At 50.6% G+C, this 17,399-nt stretch overlaps 1 protein-coding gene across 6 annotated transcripts in view; it reads left to right on the top strand.

Annotated features, from left to right (window-relative positions):
• Ahdc1 (AT-hook DNA binding motif containing 1) overlaps nucleotides 1-17,399 on the top strand; it is a 65,155-nt gene that overhangs the window by 6,237 nt on the left and 41,519 nt on the right. For 2 of the 6 annotated variants that reach the window (XM_063235872.1, XM_063235871.1), the window contains exon 3: nucleotides 6,369-6,475. The exons of the other annotated variants lie outside the window; for them this stretch is intronic. The gene's annotated coding sequence lies outside the window, so the exon portion shown is untranslated. The remainder of the gene's footprint in view (nucleotides 1-6,368; nucleotides 6,476-17,399) is intronic. 6 annotated transcript variants of the gene reach the window in all.

Raw genomic sequence — 17,399 nt, 5'->3', positions numbered from 1 at the left:
GCTGACCTGGGGGAGGGCGTCTTGGGGAGCGAGTGGGCACCCTTAGAAGGACGAACACAGACAGCCAGACAGATGGATGATGAAACAGATGGACACAGACGCCCACGCACAGACAGACTGAGAGAGACGGACAGATGGACTTGGACAGGGAGACACGGACACACAGAGGTACTGGCAGAGAGAGTAATCAAAAAAATGTAAGAGCTGAAGAGAGACTTGGAGACAAAAAAGGAGACAGAGTAAGTGAGAGACAAGAAGAGATAAAGGGGAGAGCTGAGAGAGAGAGAGGGAGAGAGAGAAGCTGGAGGCTACAAACCACAAACAGGGATTTGATGAGAATCTGGAAGGTGTTTTCTGCCTCTTCCCTCCCCAAACCCCCAGGCCAGCCAAGTCTCCATTCCTTCCACCCCCGGCTCAGTTTCCAGCTGCTAAAGAGGTCAGAGAGAAAGAGGGAAAGAGCGAAGCCTTGCAGAGCCCCTGCCTTTCTGCCTTTCTGTGAAAGGGACTCTGCACAGATTTACAGAAAATGCCCCCTCAAGCTCACTATCACTGGGGGGGGGTTATCTCCTTGTATAAATGTACTCCCTACTCTCACACCTGTCCCCACACATGTACAGACACACACACATGCACAGGTACACATAAACATTTTGTGATAATGTAGCTGTCCAGCCTCACAATCATTCTGCAACTTCACATAACTGGTGAGCACATACGTATTTATTTGTTTGTTTTTACTTACTCAGGTAGTGGTACATAGGCCCTGTCATGAGGACATGCTGTCACACACATGCATTGTCAGCCATACCTGAACAGAGAGGGTCCAGTTGGCAAGATGGGGAGGCAGGAGGCCCCCTCCATCAGTGCATCCTCTTCTAGGAAGGTGCAGGGTAAACCTAGATACTGGGGTAGGTAGTGGGAAAGAGCCAAGAGTGTGTGTGTATGTGTGTGCGCATGTGTAGACTTATTTACGTGTGTGTCTATTATGTATGTGACAGAGACTGAGCACATGTGAGTTGGTGTATGGATGTGACTCTGCAGGTGGGTATATGATAGCTGTGGTCAGGTATACTGTGGATGTACATTTATGTGTTGGGTGTGTGTGTGAGGTACATGTGTGGTCGTACAGGATTTTGCAGAGTGATTGGCTCTGATGGGGTATGTGTCTATGAAGGTCCAGGGTATGGGGGTGAGCAGCATGTGTGAGGGTGTATGTGGAGGCGTGAGGGTTGTATGTGAGTAGAGGGAGTGTCGGTGTAGCTGCAGGTGTGAGGAGGTGAGCATTTTGTCTGGGTTGGAGGCGGTTTTTCAAGGCCTGGTGGCTACCAGAACAGGGACCATCAGTACAAAGACATGAGAAGGGTGCAGGACTCACACTTGGGCACTGACCCACACAGACACACAAGGACAGACTTGCCCGCCCCTGTCCTCCTCCTTCCTCTCGCCTGGCGTCAGTGGTTTTGAAAGGAGAGCCTCCATGAGGACTGTTTGCTGTGCAGTTCCCACTACCCCCGGCTCAGCTCTTCAAACACAGTGATGGCCTCCAGGCGGCTTTGTGGCTCCTGCCTCAACCTTCTGAAAGCAGATGGGTGGGCTGGGAGCCGTTGCCACCCCCCCAGGGAGTGAAGAGGCGGCATTGCTCCTCAGGCCCAGGCATAGGCAAAGACAGATGGACCGCATGTCCTTGCAAGGCACCCCACAGCAGAGGACTTCTAGCGGACAGCCCCAAGTTGGCACTGAGCAAAGGCCAGAACTCTGTTCTTCATCTCCCGAGGGGCAACCACCCTCACCTTACAGCCCCATCATCTCAGAGCACATACCCAACTATAGTGCCAACACCCCCAAAATGTACAGTTGTCCCGTATACACACAGTGCTGACACCTCCAAACACAACTAACTGTTGAACCTCTGTAAGCACACAGCCCCAACACTTCACAAACACAAAGCTACTCTAGATACAAATACTAGATATGAATATCTCCCTGATAATCCAGCTGCTTTGCATACACACAACCCTAGCACACCCCCAGAGACTAACACCAGGAACCCAGTTACAGCCCTAAATATCTTCCACACGCGTACCCTGTAGCCCTCAGCATTGCTGTGGTATCAGTGAGCCATTTTACCTTCCCACATCGCAGAGGTCCTGAAGGTGTTCAGTGCCTCCTCAAACACAGGGTCTTGCTCCCCATCCAGGTGTAACAAGCAGAACAAGCAGCTCCTGTTACACTCTCAAACCCCCAGCTTCCCATTAGCCCCAATAACTCCCCAAGCCTCCCGAAGTCCCTGTACCCTTTCCAGAGACAGTACCCCAACTCCTTTGGAAACACAGTGGAGCCCCCAGCAATTACACCTTTTCAAACATGTCTACAGCCATAAGCCCCTGATTCATCCCTAAGTACTCTAGTGCGCGTGTACGTACACACACACACACACACACACACACACACTTTGTACACAGAGCTTCTACCACATCCTCAAGCATATCAGCTCCTTCTCCAACCCCAAAACCCTTCACCAGATACATCCAGGACTCAGCTACAGCCTTAATACTTTCCTACATGCCCAGGCGCTAAAGCCCCAACATCTCCCTGTACACACATTTCCCCCAGCTACAGCCTGGCACCCTCCAGACAACACATGCAGCAGGCGCGCGCACACATACATGCTGCTTCAGCATTCGCTCAGACAAGAACGCCCCCTGTAGCCACAACATTTACCTCAAACAGTCAGCTTCAGTTCTCCTGTATCTCCCAACAGTTCCCTCAGACACTAATACCTTTTTCAACATGCACATGCACGCATGGACCCTCCCCATAGGTCTCCACACCTCAATAGGCAGTCCTGCCTGAGTCCCAGCGACTCCCCAGATGTAGCTCAGCCCTGGCTCCAGGACTTTGTTCAGCCATGTAGAGGCCTGGGGCCTCTCCAAAGGTAACACCTCTCCTAAGGTAACACCACACCTAACCAACCACATGCATAGCCTCCATCAGTCACAGCCTGGACCTGTTTACCCCTTTGAACTCACAAGCAGCTCTCTCACTTTCCCTGCACCCCACAGCACCCTGTCACATACCCCTCCTCAGTTCTTCTGCAGCCTCGCTCCCACCAGTCACACATTCCAGCACACCCCTACCCCCACTGGTCATTCCCCCCAGACAGCCTCACACACATTGCTCTCCCTTTCTTTGCTGCCCAGGCCTCCCCCACTTCCCAGAGCTGCCTCTGCCTGGGGAGCCATCTCCACCCCTCACTGCCCCAGGCTTTCATTCCTGGACAGTGAAGCTGGACATCTGTTTCAAAGCTTCCCCCCCTCAAGACCCTGTGCTCCGGACACTCTGGCCTGGGTTTGGGGGTTTGGAGCCTCCTTGGGTGTGGGACAGAGCCCTTTGGAACCTGGTTATCCTGGTCTCTCAGCCAAGAACTCTTGAGTACCCAGCCCTGCCTAGGCTCTGGCATATATGGGGTGGGGGCTGGGGAATAACCCTGAGCCTGTACTTTTTAAGTGTTTGCCAACCCCCACCCCACCCCCTGGCTCACCTGAGAAGGACATGAGCTGGGGCTTCAGAGAGAGGGATGGGAAAGGTACTGGCTTGAATCCCCCCCCCAGCCCCCCACCCCACCCCATCTAGGCTGCAGGGCTTGGTCTCCCTGGGAGTCAGTTCCGACAGTGAAGGTTACTTTACTAGATGCATGATTTTAAACGGAATCTCCACCATCTGTTCCACCCCCTAATTACAGATGCACAGAATCCGCCTCAGAGGGCAGCATGAGGGGAGTGATTTAGAAGCTGAGCTGCTTCTGCTTGCATTAGAGCTGGGGAGATTGGGGGCAGGGGGGGCCTCTGAGTATTGCTCACAGCCCCCCAGTAGCATCTCTTCCCTGAGCATCCCAGGTGCCTCTTCTCTTGCTGACAGAAGGCTCATAGCCAGGTTCCCCCTGACCCCAAGACCTGAAAGCCGAAGCAACTGCAGTACTGCAGGAGAGGTTCCCAAGACATTGCCTGTGTCCCAGCCGTGCAAGTCCTGGGATACAGGCTCCATTAGGGCCTTAAAAAATTCAGTGGATCGATCTGCCTGCCTTTTGAGCCCTGGGGAGCCACAGTCGCTGACTTGGCCCAGCTGTCTGCCCACCCAGGGTATAGGAAGGATTGGTGAGATATAGAGGGGGACAGAGCAGAGGTAGGGCTGCCAGGCCTGGCAGCAGAGGACATGGGCAACCATGCCATGTCCTGTCAGGTGTGTTTGTGCACAATATACATTGCCTTGGTACAGCTGGCGTGCTTTCATTCCTGGACAGTGAAGCTGGACATCTGTTTCAAAGCTGCCCCCTCAAGCCCCTGTGCTCCCAGCTGGGGTCTGTGGGACTGGGTCAGTAGCCCCAAGGACCAGAGAGTTTGAGGGACATGTGGTTACATCCCAAGGACAGGTCTGTCTTTGCCCATGGGCACCAAGGACCTGGACCCCCACCTGCCTGGTGGTGGTGGCAGCAGCAGGATGGCAGCAGCAGGCACACTGCAGTAGACTCTGGAGCATTCACTGCGGGGAGAAAGGGAGAGAGGTTGGGCTGGAGGAATTTTAAAGATTGCTGCAGGCAGGAGGGTCTCTGGAACCCTGTGGAGTGGGCAGTCATGCAGAAGTAATCCTATCTCTGCCTGCCTAGAGGAGTGCAGAGGAAAGGGGGTGGGGAGGACAGAGCTGCTGCCCCTTTGCCACCTCAACCCCCTGTCCATCCAGTCCTCAAAGGAGCCAGGGCCTCTGAGACCTCCCTTGAGGAGGATGTCTTTGCCATTCCACCTTAGCATGTGTCCCCTAGAGGGCCAGTGCCACAGTTATTGCTCAGCTCTGAGCTCTGGGTTTGATAAATAATACATCTCAGAGGTAGGGGCCAAGCCAGCCCCCGTCATCTTGGGTCACCCAGTGTGGTGCCTCCAGCTGGCAGTCCTGTGGCAGAGTTACTCTCCCTTCCAGCCTGGTCTTCCTCTTCTGCTGTGTGAGCCTGGGCCAGAGGCTTAGCCTCTCTGAGCTAGGCTAGGGGCAGAAAAAGTAGAAGAACCCAGAAACCCTTGTCCTTTTGTCCCACCTACCAGCCCTCACAGGTTAACCGGCAGCTGGCTCAGCCAATCCAGGCTGGGATGGCCTGTTCTACAAGGAAGGGCCTCATCTGTTCCGGCCCCTCCATTTTGCAGATGGAGTAACCAAGTCCAAAGGTGGAAGGATGGTCAAGGCCAGCCTGCTGATGAACCCTCTCCTTCCTGCCCCGTTCTGCTGTCACTCAGGCTCTTCTCAACCTCAGCTCAGCTAAGAGCAAGGCCTGGGGGGGGCGGGGCGGGGGATGTTTGGGAAAGTGGTTGCGGCTGAGAGGTTGCCATGGCGATACTGCAGGATGCCGAGCTGAAGTGGGGGTCCCACAGGGTCTCTGGGGCCCCCAGCTCCATACCCCTGTGATCTTCTCCTCCCCATCTTCTGTCCCCCACCCAGATGTGGCTGTCAGGCGGCTCCAGTGACAGGCTGGGTGGGTGACAGGTGGTGCAGGTGATGGGCTGGGTGGGTGATGAGCCTGGGTGGGTGACAGGTGGTGCGGGTGTGAGGCAGGCAGGTGACAAGCTGGGTGGTGACGGGCTCTGCGGATGACAGGCAGGGGGTGTGGTTGGCGAGGATGCTGTTTCCTGGCTGGTGGCCTGTTGCAGCCCCCCTACCCTCTTGCATGTGCATACGCATAGACTCTGGGCTCAGAGCTTGGGGCTAAGATACTAATGAGGCTTATTACGCATGGAGGGGCAGGTGCCCAGGCTCACTAATGAGAGTCCTTTAAGGACTAGGGGAGACATCTGAGGGGCTTCAAGGAATTTGGCTGGCCTTCCTGGGCTGAGGTCCTAGGGGTCCCGACCTGGCTGGGGGACGAGTCTGATCTCATCCTCCAGCCAGATCAGGATTCTTCCTTCCCTTTGCCTCTGGCCACTTTGATTTATGTTAATATAATACTAACCAAGTCACTCTAACTACTATTGTTCAAGCTATTACTGTGTGTCAGGCATGATGCCAAGTGCTTTACGTGAATTTTTTCATTTCAACTCAATGCTTCTAGGAGGAAGGCACTGTTACCCCATTTTACAGATGAGAACTCAGACTGAGAGAAGGGATGGTGCAACTGAGACTTTATTTTATTTATTTATTTATTTTTGTTTTATTGAGATACGGTCTCACTATGTGGTCTGGGCTGGTCTTGAATTCACTATGTAGTCCAGGCTGGCCTGAATTTTGCAGTGATCCATTTGCCTCAGCCTTCCGAGTACTAGGATTCAAGTGTGTCCCTGCTTCACCAGGCTGCAGCTGGGATTTTAATCCAAATCTGTCCTCCCCTCCAGGTCTTGTCCTCTCAGCTACACCACCAGTAAGACTTGGGTGTGGGTGCAGACCCTGACCATCTCAAAGCCTCCATTTCATTCTTCTGGCAAAGGATATGTGGTAGAAGGTAATCTCCACGGGGCTTCAGCTCTGACTGGGTGACCTCAGGGACTCCTCCAGTTTGCTGCTGCAACCTCACCCTGTCTGGCCCAGATTCTGGTGACACCCCTGTGCTTGAGAGTGGGTGGGGCCTAGTGCTGAGGGGCCGAGCTGAGCAGGGGACACCTGGGATATCTGAGCCACTTCCTGCATTGTGCGGTGGGGAGCTGAGGCTCAGAAAGAACAGCAGCTGCCCAAGGTCACACACCCTGCGAGTTGCACAGCCTCTTGGGATCCCAGGTCTCCTAGCCTCTTGAAAGGGTGGGGCTGGGTGTGGTGCCAGGGTTGGGAGGCCTCCTCTTCCTGGGCTCACCCACCAGCCTAGTTTTCTCCCTGGAGGTTGTGAGCCCCCAGCTCCTGTTAGGGTGTAGGGTTGTTGGCTGACTCTTTTAGGGCCATGCCCCCTCCCATCGATCTGGGGCCCTAGTGTCAGTTGAGCCCCTCCTTTTGGAACCCACTGGGATGGAAACTCCCTGGCAACAGCTGATGGATGGGTTAGGGTCTTGACATTGGCCAGGGGCCACAGCATAGCCCTGGAAAGGACCAGTCTGGGGCTGGGGGACTTGGAAGGAAATTTAAGGGAGAAGAATGAGGCTCATAAATCTTGGAGCATCTTGTTTGTCCTCAACCTAATCCCTTATCAAACTTGCTCTCCAGTGGCTCATCTGAGGTGTTGGGGTTGAGGGAGCCCACTTCCCCAGCCCCCTCTTCCCTCTGATGGAGGCTCCCTGCTCCTGAAATTGTACCATGGGAAAGGGGTGCAGCTACTGTTGTCTGGCAGGACTAAGACAACACCAGAAAACTGAATCTTGCCTCTTGACTCATTATAATGGTAGGTAGGGCAAGGGGCTTCACTACCTCAGTTTTCCCAGCTTTGGTTTGAAATCTTTTTCTGGTGCCTCCCTGGTGCTCAGCCTGGAGAGGAAAGAGAGCTGGGACCAAGAATTTTAGCAGATGTAGGACACAGGACCATGTCCTGAGAACCTTCAAGTCTGAGAGAAGCAACAGCTTTGCCCTTGTGAGCCCTCAGGCCCGGAGGTGAGGTCTAGAACCCAGCTGGGTGTGTGCTGAGGTCAGGCGGGGGTGGTGGTGGGTGGCTGGCCTGGGAAGGCTTTCTCAAAACGAAGGCTGAGGTTTAGAGGAGGCCAAAGGAAGGGTGGTGGTTTGCCTGGGGGGCTGGGGAGCCATCTTTAGTTGGGCGGCAGGGGGCCTAGAAGGTTCTGGCTTTCCCACAGGCCCAGACAACTGTAGGCTGGAGTTCTGGGGCCCTCCCAGCTCCCCAGGGAACTGGTTGCTGCCTGGCCCTGGGGACCCAGGCGTCCTGGCGGGTGAGGGCGGGTCTCCAGCAGGCGCCCTGCCAAACCCCGCAGCCTGCTCACCAGGAATCTTGTTGCTGAGAGATGGAAAATCCCGGCTGGGCCTGCAGCTCATCCCTCCCCTCTGGGAGGAGGAGGGGCCCAAAGATTTCTTCCTGTACCCCCCTTCCCATCTGGGGCTGGGCCCTCCTCAGCTGTGGGTGGGGCTGGGGGGCCCAGGACAGGCCTCTAAGGCCCAGTCACATGTCCTGGAGCCCTGCCCAGGCCACAGTGGGCACTGGGGCACCCTGAAGGCAGAATGAACCCTGTGTAGCAGAGGAGGGGTTGGATTGGGGTGCTGGGGCCCAAAAGGGGTCTGGACGGAGGCTGGTGCCTGGCCCTGGCCCCTCTGACTCCCTCAGGGCGGAGGGTGAAGAGTTGGTTCTCTCCTTGGACAGGAAGACAAATGATCCCATTATGGGAGCGTGATTTTATTCCACGTGTCACGGAGTCTGAGATTAACTTGCTCACCAGTCTGTGACAAACCCCTCACACCCAACATACACAAGAGGCAAAGAGACACACACATATACTTGGTGTCACAAACACGTATCACACAGATAAGCATTTCCATACCATACCACATGGCGTGGCCTCACACAGAGACACAAGCACACATACTTAGATCTAGACCCAAGCCTCAAAGCACAATGTGTCCTCACTCGTGCTGAGGCCACAGAGATCCACAATACAAACAAGCAGTCCAGGGGTACTGGATACTTAGTAGACATGCACAGAGTCAAAGACACATAGTGCGCAAAGACACAGGCACACGTAGACACACACAAAACCAGACAAAGTCATGCAGACAGGCATAGACCAACAGCCACACACTCTGAGACAAAGGCCCAAATACATACAGAGACAAAGACAGGCACAGACACACAGCCGGCGGGGCTCACACAAGCACAGGCGTGCACACCCGGACACAGACAAAGACAAATAAATGCCCAGAGGTTTTGCTGTGGACAGATGTAGAAGCACATGCACATCTGGGCCGCCTCCTCGACCTCCCTGCCTGGGGACATTGGTAATCTGGCGCCTGTGGCTCCAGAGAGGACTCTGAGGAATCTTCTGCAGTATGAGAGCCCCCCACCCCCCTGGGCCCAGGGCCAGCTCCCACTTCTGGCACCAGGCCCATGGCCGAGGCCAGATCAACCACACCCTCAATAGAGCCCTGACACCTCTTACCTTTTCCATTGGTTGCACTCAGGGACACACCAGCTTCCCTTGTTTGTCCTTGAAATGCAGCCCCCATAGTCTCTCAACTCAAACACCCTGTGTGCCTGCCTCGCCTTTCTCAGCCACTCCACCCGCCCAGCAGATATGTTCAGCCTCCTTCACACTCACAGTCTTCCTCACTCACACATACTTGCACACTCATAGCCTTCATGGCACACACAATCCCTCACATACTTCCGTGCCTTCTCACATAGGATAATTCACAGTGCACCATACACACACACACACACACACACACACACACACACACAGTCCCCCACACACAGCCTCACCTCTCTCATGTACACATCCTCATGTACTCTCAGAGCCTCCTGACACTTTCCTTCCTCTGTCGCTCACAAACACTCTGCCAAGGAATATGGCTCTGCTGCAGATAGCCGTGATGGTATTTGTCACTTTGCTTCACTCTGTCCTTGGCCTCCCTAGCCTCAGTCTCTCCTCTTGGCCTTGGATTCTTTTGTCATTTCTCCATCTAGTCAACAAGTATATATGGGACATTCATTTATTCAACAAATAGAGATTGGGCATTGTTTATGAGATAAGCCCCAGGGAGACTGTTGGTGGCCAAGACAGACATAAGCCCTTCCCTCACAAAGCTCTGTTTTGTGACCAACCTGCTTGCTTCTCTCTTCTAACTAGACTGGAAGGTAACCCTTGGTGTTGGCTGTTGAAGGATGTGTAGGAATTCACCATAAGAACAGTGTAGGAGGGGTCAGGATTTAGCTCAGCATCCTGCTTTGCAAGCATGCAATCCTGAGTTCGATCCCAGGTACCAAAAAAAAAAGTAGGAAGTGTTCTAGTAAGAAGGAACAGCACATGCAAAGCCTGGAAGTCAATCAGTGTGGTGTGCTGAAAGGATGTGCTGCTGTTCAGAGACCAGAGGATACACTGCAAAAATAGGTATTACAGATTGGATGCCATGCTCGGGTTTGAGTTTTGTCCAGTGTGCCACAAGGAATCATGGGAGTTCTTTGTGACATGACCAGAGTAGGGACAGACTGGAGGCAGGAAGGGTACTTAGGAGGTTTGAATGGATGGGAGATGATGGTGAGCTAATGTTGGAAGAGGTGAGCAGGGCGGAGAGGAGACTCATTTAGGGGCAAGGATCATTGTAGCTCTAGTTCCAGTGCTCTGTTGCCTCAGGAAAGAGTGAGGCACATCATGTGAGGATGGGACAGTACAGGGCTGTAGTAGATGCTCAGTACATGATAGCTGTTATCATCAGTTATGGGTTGGCTGGGAGGGGCGATTAGATGAGCACCTGTGTCAGGTACTGGGGCCCAGAGGCAGCAGCGAGGGTAGGGGTAGAGGGTAGGAGAAGACGTAAAGTATCTGGGAGCTTAAAGGAAGCCCCTACTTAAAGGAAGCCCCTGGAAGGCAGACCCTGCTAGGACTCTCTGAGTAGTTCATGGAGAGGAGCTGGTGTTGAGTTGGTCTTGGGAATTCAGGCAGGCAGGTTGGGGAAGGTGCTTCAGGGGGAGCAGACTCTGTGATCAACAGCCAGAGGGCAGGACTTGAGAACTGGCTGAGTCTCATCTACTGTGTGTAGGGCACAGAACCACAGAGTTTTAGGGGTTGGCATTGTGGAAGTAAGACTTTAGGGCCAGGCTAAAGAGGGACAATGTAGAGCTGAGCTGAAATCAAAATCCAGTGTTTTGTGGTAGCATGGCACATGCCATTTGGATTCAACTTCAGGCCCCTCCAGTTGCTCTCCCTGGCCTCAGTTTCCCCGTCTGTGTGATGAAGGAACTCTGGCATTGTGTACTAGGATTTGATCTGGGCAGCTTGGAGGGGCACTTCTGGCTTGGGTTTCTGGCCTCAGCAGTGATTTCTTTCTGAGTAAAAGGAAGGAACAGAGTAGGAACCTCCAGGGGCAGATTGAGGCTACCCTGAGTAAGGGGCCAGAGCTCACACAGAAGAGGAAGAATCTTTCTGGGATCTGACTCCAAGCCCTGAGGGAACCCAGAAGAGATGGCCTCAATCTCTCTTCCCTCTTGCCTGCCCTAGGTGGCACTAGTTGTGGGCCGTGTGCCTCTAAGAACACAGTGCCCATTCCCTGGCCAACAGGTGTCAGGCCCCTCCCTGCCCACCTACCAGGAAGCAGGGCTTGGGATTTAGGAAAGTGACCCAGGACTTGGAATCCCCTAGGGTTAAGAAGCCAGGAAGTCAGGTCCAGATAGATGGCAGATCTAGGTGAATGTCTGTGGGTAGCTGGGTTCTCCCATTGACATTTGGGGTTGTAGTGAAAGACAAATTCTAGTGACCCTCCCAGCTGCCCTGAATGCCGGCTGAGAGGGGCCCTTTAAGCATCTCACCTGCGAGGTGGGGCTGGAGAGAATTAATTTCCTGTGCTATTTTAATTTTACTGTATTTAATTTGCTGTTTATTTTAATTAATTAACAGAGGTAATCGACTATCCTAACTTGCTGCTGCTGACTTCCTTTTAAGAGGAGCGGAAGGCCAGGCCAGGCGATTGCTGGTTTAGCTAATGGGAAGAAGGAGGACCTTGGGGCACACTGCTCTCCCATCTGCCCCTCGAATCCCAAGGTCTTCCCCACTGTCTCTGCTTTCTCTATGGCCAACAGAGGCCTGGCATGAGGCCTCTGTCGGGCTCCCAATAAAGACTATTTTAGGGCCAGGCATATAGCTCAGCAGCATAGCACCTGCCTGGCAAGCACGAGATTGTGAGTTCAATTCCTGGTACCAAAAAAAGAATGTTTTAATGTCAGGAACCTTTGTCTTCAGTGGGGCTTAAGGACTGTAGAGGAAATTGTCAAAGTAGATGGATATCTGTGTGCGTGTGTGTGTGTGTGTGTGTGTGTGTGTGTGTGTGTATGTATGTGTGTGTTTCCTAGCAGCCCCTTTTCCTATTGCAGGGCTCAAAACAGCACAGCCACCTGTGTGGCTGGCCTGTGGCACAGCAGTGTGGTCACATCTGTGGATGTGATTTCAGTTATTCATTACTTGTTAATCCCTAAGACAGACCTTGGCAGGGGGAAGAGTATCCCCTTGGCCAGATAAAGGTGGGGCTGAGAGAAACTAAGTGACTTGCCCAGAGTCATACAGCAGCTCGAGAAGCATTGCCTGGATTCTACTTATAACCTCTCTGAATGCATGTAGAGATGCAGAGTTCACATTTGGAGCAGGGGAAGTGGCCCTGGAAGAGATTAGCATGAGGGGATTATGTCAGAAGTCTGATGAAGACAGGAAATGGGGCCCCCTGAAGGATGCGAGGATGGAGAAATGGGTCCCTGCTACAAGGGACTTTCTAAAGGTGTAGTCTCTGCCGCCTTTTTCTCATTCACCTGTGTGTCATCAGTCATCTATGTGGAAATTAGGGTTTGCTTTGTCACTTGCTCTATACCTTACAGCGGAGTCTTACTTTTATTTATTAATTTTTTTTTTTAGTTTAGTTTTTATTTTTGTTTCTTGGTGCTAAGAGCTGAACCCAGGGTCTCACTCATGCTAAGCACAAACTCTGCCACAGAGCCATCTCTGGCTTCAATTTTTATTTATTTAACGAACATTTATTTAGCATTTACCACATCCCAGACACTTTTCTAACTTTATACACACTTAATCATCATAGCATCCTCATTCTTACTTTACTTATGCTTGTCCCCCTGTCCTCTGTTTCACTTTCCACAGTTTCAGCTGACTGCGGTCAACCGCAGTCCAGAAATACTAACTGGGAGATTTTGGAAATAAACAGTTCATAAGTTTCAAATAACATTTAATGTAGTGTAATTGTTCTATTTGATTACTGTTACTGTTACTATCTTATTGTACCTAATTTATAAGTTAAAACTTTTTCATAGATATGTCTGTATAAGAAAAGACCCAGTATCTACAGGGCTTGGTATTATCCACAGTTTCAGGCAGTGACATTGGAACGTTCCCCTGCAGATGAAGCGGGGACTACTGTATTAGCAAACTGAAGCCTTGGAAAGTTAGGTGACTTATCCAAGGTCACACAGAGCCTTCCTTTGAACTTAGAACACTGATATCCAGAATCTTTCTTCTGAAACATCATACTATCCTGCTCTTGTTCTCCTAAATAAGAGACCCAGACCTGAATTTCCAGGACACATAGAAGCCTCCAATCTAGACCCAGCTCTGTCCTCACTAACCCTATGTGAGAGGGGCAAAAAAAAAAAAAGTGGGAAAAGGGAACAAATCAAAGCACCAAGGTATGCCTGTCTGGGAATGGTGAAGAGTTTAGGTTTTCATTCCTGTGTCTTAGGTGCTTGACTCCTCTAAACCTCAGTCTCCTAATCTGTGAAGAGAAAGTAACTGATGTCATCCAGCTTTGTGAGGCTCAAATGAGATAAAATATGTAGGGTTTGCATGTCAAAGCAAAAGCTCAGTAGTGTCCATCTATATGCTAAGACGCAACACCTGGAAGGAAGGAATTGTCCTACCCTTGGGATTGCCATCTGAGCAGATGAGGGTGGGGGCGGTATGGCTGGGTAAAAGGCCTGGCATTGGAGTCAGACTGCTTGGGTTTAAAACCCAACCAAGGCAAATGGTTTCCTTTTTTCAGTCTTGCTTTCCTTATCTGTAAAATGAGTGTATAGTAGTTCTTCCCATTCCAAAAAGTGTGGTAAAGATTAAATCTGTTCCAAAATAATATTAAGCAACTCCTAAGTGCTAAACAAGCCACCAATCATAGCAAATAGTGAAAATTCAATGCACATTAGCAATTTATTATTGTAATGTGGAAAGAGGTAGATATTGGTTGGGAAGGAGGAATGAGAGGCTGAGGCTCTTAGAGTGGAGGTGAGCAACACAATAAAAAGCCATAGAAACAATAGCAGGCTGGTGTTTATTGAGTGCTTATTTTGTGTTAGGTACTTTTACTCCTGAGGTGTAGGTTTTGTACTATCCCCATTTTACAGATAAGAAACAGGTTCAGAGAGGTATGGTGGCAGTCCAAAGAAACCCAACTGGTAGGGAATAGAGTTGCAATTTGCTACTAGAAAGTTAATTAATTTATTTATTTAACTATGTTTTCCACTGGTAGTAGAAATTGAACCCAGGGCTTCTGCAATGAGCAACATCCCTGGCTTTTTTTTTTTTTTTTTTTTTTTTTTTGGAGACATGTTCTTAAATTGCCCAGGCTGGGCTCACACTTGCTATAGCCTCTTTCCTCAGCCTCCCAGAATGCTGGGATTATAGGAATGTACCATTATGCCTGACTTGGAAAGCTGTTTCTAATTGCAAAGCTTTAAACTGGATTAAGAGATGTGGTATGTGGGTGGGGGCATTGGTCTTGCAAAGGAAACAGAAAGAAAACAGTGAGAGGAAAGAGAGGCCAGAGCATTCCAGGCAAGGCACAAGCAAAGGCCCTGAGGTGAGAATGAACAACAGGGTTTTAGGGCTGCAAAACGGAGGAAATGGAAAATGGCTAGCAGAATGAGAGCTGAGAGGGCTGGTGGCCTCGGGGACATGAGGGAGTGTGATGGCCTCAGGGAGATAGGGAGGGTGACAGATTCAAGAGACTTAGCTAATGGTCAGGAAAGGAAATAGAACATAGTGATCAACAGGACAGGCTCTAGAGACAAACCCTAGCCAGGCTGCTTCCCACCACTGATCAGGCGGGTCACTTAATGTCTCATTTTCAAAATGAGAGGTAATCAGAGTTCCCGGCTCCTCAGAGAAGATGGTCTGGGAAAGTGCTTAGCACAGCTCCTGCACATAGGCCACCCTTGACTCACTCATTCATTCCTCAGCTATCAAGTGCATTCCTGGTGTCAGGCACTTTGCTAGGAGACAGAGCTATGAACAAAATAGATGAAAATCCCTCCCCTCAAGGCGCTTACGTTTAGAGGGTGAAACAGTTCATACAAAAACAAGTAAAATATGTGGCCTGCCAGTTGGTGACAGGTGCCAAGGAAGAAAATGAAACACTAAAGGGCTTAGAGAATATCAGATTTGCAGGGTTATCCCAACTTTATTTATTTTTGTAATTTTTAAAAAATGAGATCTCACTATGTTACCCAGGTTGGTCTTAAAATGTGTAAGTTCAAGTGACCCCCCTCACCTCAGGCTCCCAGATAGCTGTGACCACAGTTGTGTGCCACCATGCCCAACACTGGGGCATGATTTTAAACAAATATATAAATAGAGACAATGGTTGTTATTTGTAGGTTTTTTTTTTTTTTTTTTTTTTTTCCTTTTTTGACACAGGGTCTCTCTATGCAGTTCACGTTGGCCTTGAGCTCACTTTGTAGCCCAGGCTGGTCTCCAACTTGCAATGATCCTCCTGCCTCAGCCTCCCAAAGTGCTGGGATTACAGGCATGAGCCACCACACCTGGCGTTATTTGTAGGTTTTAATAGAAAAGACAATTATTTGTCTTTCATGAGAATCATGTGAGATACAGACACTACTGTCCCCATACCTACAGAGCAAGATGCTCAAACTCAAAAAAAAAAAAAGACTAACCCAAGTCATAACTTTGAAGACAGTGCTATCCTGGGCAAATCCCTGTGATTCTCTGTAACAAAAAGAGTACAGGTCCTAAAAGCGTAGAGGACAGTTAGGGGCTGGGTTGTAGAAGATAGGAGCAGTGTTAAGGTAGGTCAGTGTTGCTGGGCATGGTTGTACATGTAATCCAGCACTTGGGAGGCTGAGACAGGAAGATTGCTGCAAGTTCCAGACCAGCCTGGGCTATTTAGTTCAACGCCAGCCCAAATGACATAGTGAGACTCTGTCCCTCTCTCTCTCTCTCTCTCTCTCTCTCTCACACACACACACACACACACACACACACACACACACACACACACACACACACACCAAAAAAAAAAAGGTAGGTCAGGGTCCAGGGACAGAGACCTGCTTCCTGGAACCAGAGCTGTCGTCAGCATACCCGGCCTGGCCTCTCCTCAGGGTGAGCTCAGAGAGTGGCTGGAGCCAGGAGCAACCCCAAGGGTAGAGCAGGGGCAGCAGGCTAGGTCTGAGACACTGTGTGATTGAACAGAGGGGCACAGTCTGTCCAGAACTGAGTGAGTGTGTGGGTGGTGTTGAAACTGAGGGGAGCAAAGAGAGGAGAGGAAGAAGTCAGCCTATTGACCAGATGAGAGGGAACAGCAAGGAGGTTGGCTGGGCCATAGCTGGCTGTGAAGGCCCTTGAATGTCAGGCCAGAAACCTCGGCCTTGATGTTGTCCTTAGCAGTAGAGAGCTATTAAAGGTTTCAGGGCAGAGACTCAGTGTCATGGGAATGGGATTTGAGGTAGATATACATATCTAGCGCCAGGTGGAGGAGATTCCATGGAGGCGGCTGGAGGTGGAGAACCCACTGGGAGGCTGTCACAGTTGAGCAGGTGAGAATGACGAGGTCAGATGGAGAGACAGCTTCCAGGGTAAAAGGAGCAAAGCCTGGTTATGGTGCTTCTGGGCTCTAGCCTGGGTCTGCCCAGATATTTTGAGGGAATGGGATCTGCTCCCTTCCCTATCCTCTCCTGTTTTCCCATTTGGATTGAACTAAAGTTACCAATCTTTTTTTTTTTTTTTCTTTTAAACATTTCAGGCTATGGGTCCTTTTTGAGATGATGAGAGAGTTCAGGGCCATCTCTCCAGAAAAATACAAAAGTTTTGGTTAACATTTTTTTGAGGATTACAAAACTGCCAAAATCCATTCATGGAGCCAAGTTAGATAATCAATAGTATTTTTTAATAGCATTAAATTCATCCTAGGGCAGTTACCAGGCAGAGTGATCTACTTTTTAAAAAGTTGTATCATAGCCCTATGAAATAAATACCATTATATTTATTCCATTTTGCAGATAGGAAAACTGAGGCGATTAGAGAGGTGAAGTGATCGTTCAGCCAGAGCTAGAATTTAAGCCTGGTTTGTCAGTTGCAAAGCTTAAGATCTTTACCATTAAGGCCAGCCAAGGATTCTAGGACCAAGGAGGGAGAAGTGGTAGGGAAGGAGGCAGATGTGAGAGGATTTTTAAAAGAAAGCCAAAGAGAGGCAGAGTTAGAGGTAAAGAAAGAAAGGGTAAAGGTGCCAGCTTAGCTCTGAGGTGAGATGTGGTGCAACTAGAAGTGAGGGCCAGTAAAAATTGCATTTGGAGCCCCCTGGCCTGGTTTCCAGAGGGTATGGTATCTGATACCCCAGCTAAGTGACCTGCTCTGGGGCCTGCTGCAAAAGAGTTGAATGTAGAGGCCCAGTATACTAGCTTCTTGGCCTAATTATGTTTGCTCCACCTTTGACAGAGAAGGGTTTATCCTTGACTCTTTGACTCAAACTCCAGTGCTGTCTCCAAAATTTACCCTCCCTCCCCA

The sequence above is a fragment of the Cavia porcellus genome, unplaced genomic scaffold (assembly GCF_034190915.1).
Source record: "Cavia porcellus strain 051 isolate PalLab524CR breed Dunkin Hartley unplaced genomic scaffold, mCavPor4.1 scaffold_25, whole genome shotgun sequence".
Taxonomy (NCBI): Eukaryota; Metazoa; Chordata; class Mammalia; order Rodentia; family Caviidae; genus Cavia; species Cavia porcellus.
This window is presented reverse-complemented; position numbering and strand designations above follow the sequence as displayed.